The following is a 2928-nucleotide window of genomic DNA, read 5'->3' as shown; positions in this document are numbered from 1 at the left end:
AAACCAACAGCTCCTTTCAGACACTCTGGATTTTAAAGATTTAGAAACACAAAGCAACGAAACCGCTCGGTTTTTGGGACACACCACGTCTTCCATCCCCGCAGGCAGAGGCAGACGCATGGAGGTGGAGAGCTTCCAGTCCCCGCTCCTGGATGCTGCTCCCCCTCCGGTGCCGGGGAACCCGCAGACCCACGGCCTGGGGCAGCCCCAGTGCTGGAGGGGCAGCAGCCCCATTCCCGTTCCCGCGCCCCATGCGCTCCCCTCGCCGGCATCGCGCGCCCAGGCTCAGGGGTGGCCAGGGGACGGCTTGGTGACTGGTGTTCCCCAAAAGCCGAGTCCCCCATGAAGGCATTAACTCTTCTGGTGCTAGAGGGAAGGACAAGGAGGTTCCTTCTGACCCTCACACATCTACGAACCTTTACAACCTTCAGCCAGTGGAAGGCCCAGGGCTGGGGCTGCGGCCCCTTCCCCTGCGCGCGGCCCCGGGCTGAGCCCCTCGGATGGGCCCCGGTGGCTGCGGTGCTGTCTCCTTACCCTGAGCTCTCGGCCTCTGAGGCTCCATCCAGAGCTCTCCGGAAACCACTGAATTCTGTGTATCCACAGCGCTTCTTCCCTCCCCAGGCGATGCCCCAGCACTTGCACGGGGAAGGCAAGGGGCTCCCAACTTGTTCCTTCTTATTCTGCAAGCAAAAATCCTGCTGTAGATACCCGGGGTACTCCAGGCCTCCCACCCAATAACGGGGGAGCCAGGAGGCATCCCAGCTTTGACTGCAGCCATCGCGTCCACCCGAGGCCACCTCCTTGCTGGCCAGCTTTGCCACTGCGCCCGCCCTCCTGTGTGTGCCAATGCTGCGCTGTCGTGTGCCCACATCCTGCCCTGTGCCGTTATCACCTCCGGTCCCATCCAGCCCTGCCACCACGCTCCCATTTGCCCTCTGTACCCCACCACACTCCCCATTCCCTCCTGATGGTCTCTTCCCATTTTGACACAAGCATCGCATTGTCGCCATCCTTCACCCTCAGCTCCCTGCAGCCCCCTGCCCCCCATTACTCACATTGCATCCCCTGTGCCCACCCTGGCGTGAGTGAGCACCCTCTGGTTACCGGAGTTTGTTGGCATGCTCGTGCACAGGGACGGTCCTGCACCACGGACGTGCAGCAGCCACCGCTGCTCCGCGCTCCTCCATGCTCTGTGTGCCCCCACCTGCTCTTGTCGTCACCTCCTGCTCTGCAGTGCCCGGATCTCAGAGCCGTGCCGTGAGCCAGGTGTGTTCCCCGCAACCCAAACTTTCCTTCATGCTGCTTCTGTTCCATCAGCCCACGCCTGGCGAGGTGGCACGGCCGCATCCTGTGGGCGCTCGGCATCGCTGCATGTCCGCAGCCCTGTGCCCTGCAGGCTCTGCCACAAACCCTGCAGAACACTGGGATTTCTGCAGACCGTCAGTCCACCCTCCTGTTCCGCACGCTGCTTCTGCAGGGCCGCCCCGCGGTGCTGTGGGGCTGTGCATTGCCTGCACCGTGCCATGGGTGCATCAGCCTCGTGCCCCACGCTGTCCTCTCCTGCTGCACGTCCCATGCTTGCCACTCATGCACTGTCCTGCATGTCACAACTCATCGTACTGCAAACCTCTGCAACAATGCAGGTTCTGCCTAGGCTGCCCAGCTTGGTTCTGCAGCCCTGCTCCCACCTCCTCCATCCCCATCCTTATTCCCATCCCTATTTCCATCCCCATCCCCATCTCCAATCCCATTCCCATCCCCAACCCTATTCGCATCCCCATCCCAATTCCTATTCCCGTCCCCATTCCCATCCCCATCCCAATTCCTATTCTCGTCCCCATTCCCATCCCCATCCCAATTCCTGTTCCCATCCCCATTCCCATCCCTATCCCTATCCCCATTCCCCATTCCCAACCCCATCCCCATTTCCCTCTCCCCATTTCTGCAGGTAACGCAGACTCCAGCAGCCCCCACCCCACAGAGCAGCGCAGTCCCGCTGCCCAGCATCCCCCCAGCACGGCCCCGAGCCCCCAGTGCTTGGTGCACAGGTTGGAGTGTTCCGTGTTGCCCTGAGTGCAGGCAGCTCCTCAGGCTCTGTCTGAGGAGTTCGGGTCTCTGCCCCTTCCGCAGCTGCTTCTGGGGCGACCCACAGAGACCCCCGCCTGCAGCCGCCCCTCGCCACGAGGGGCCAGAAGACTGCAGAGCGAAACTTTTCTGCAGGACGTTCGGTCTGGGACCAGGAAGCTGGACGCCTTCTTGCCATTTCCAAAGAGCCTTCCTTGCCCCTCTGCTGCCCCATCCTCCCACCAGGGCTGGAGATGGACGGTGGGCACACAATTCTGCCCGGCGCCCGCGCCGCCGTGTGCCCCCCAGCTCCCACCGTGCCAAGCAGCTGCAGCCGTACCTGTGTTGGAAAACACTGGGTGACCACGGGGCAAAGCCCCACGGCACCACGGCTCGTCCCAGTCAGGAAAACACAAAAGAAGGCGACACCCAACCACGGCCGTGCCATCACCCCGTCCCCACGGCTGCTCGGGTCTGCACCAAACCCTGCTTCCAGCACGGAGCAGTGCCACTTCTTCAGTGCCTGTCTCCTCCCTAGCTATATCTTCCCATCTCAGTGCCCATCCCTTCTCTTCTCATGTCCTCCCATCTCAGTGTCCATCCTTCTATTCCCACATCCTCCCATCTCAGTGCCCATCCCTTCTCTTCTCATGTCCTCCCATCTCAGTGCCCATCCCTTCTATTCCCACATCCTCCCATCTCAGTGCCCATCCTTCTATTCCCACATCCTCCCATCTCAGTGCCCATCCTTCTATTCCCACATCCTCCCATCTCAGTGCCCATCCCTTCTATTCCCATCTCCTCCCATCTCAGTGTCCATCCTTCTATTCCCACATCCTCCCATCTCAGTGTCCATCCTTCTAT

The sequence above is a fragment of the Meleagris gallopavo genome, unplaced genomic scaffold, assembly GCF_000146605.3.
Source record: "Meleagris gallopavo isolate NT-WF06-2002-E0010 breed Aviagen turkey brand Nicholas breeding stock unplaced genomic scaffold, Turkey_5.1 ChrUn_random_7180001957802, whole genome shotgun sequence".
NCBI lineage: Eukaryota > Metazoa > Chordata > Aves > Galliformes > Phasianidae > Meleagris > Meleagris gallopavo.
This window is presented reverse-complemented; position numbering follows the sequence as displayed.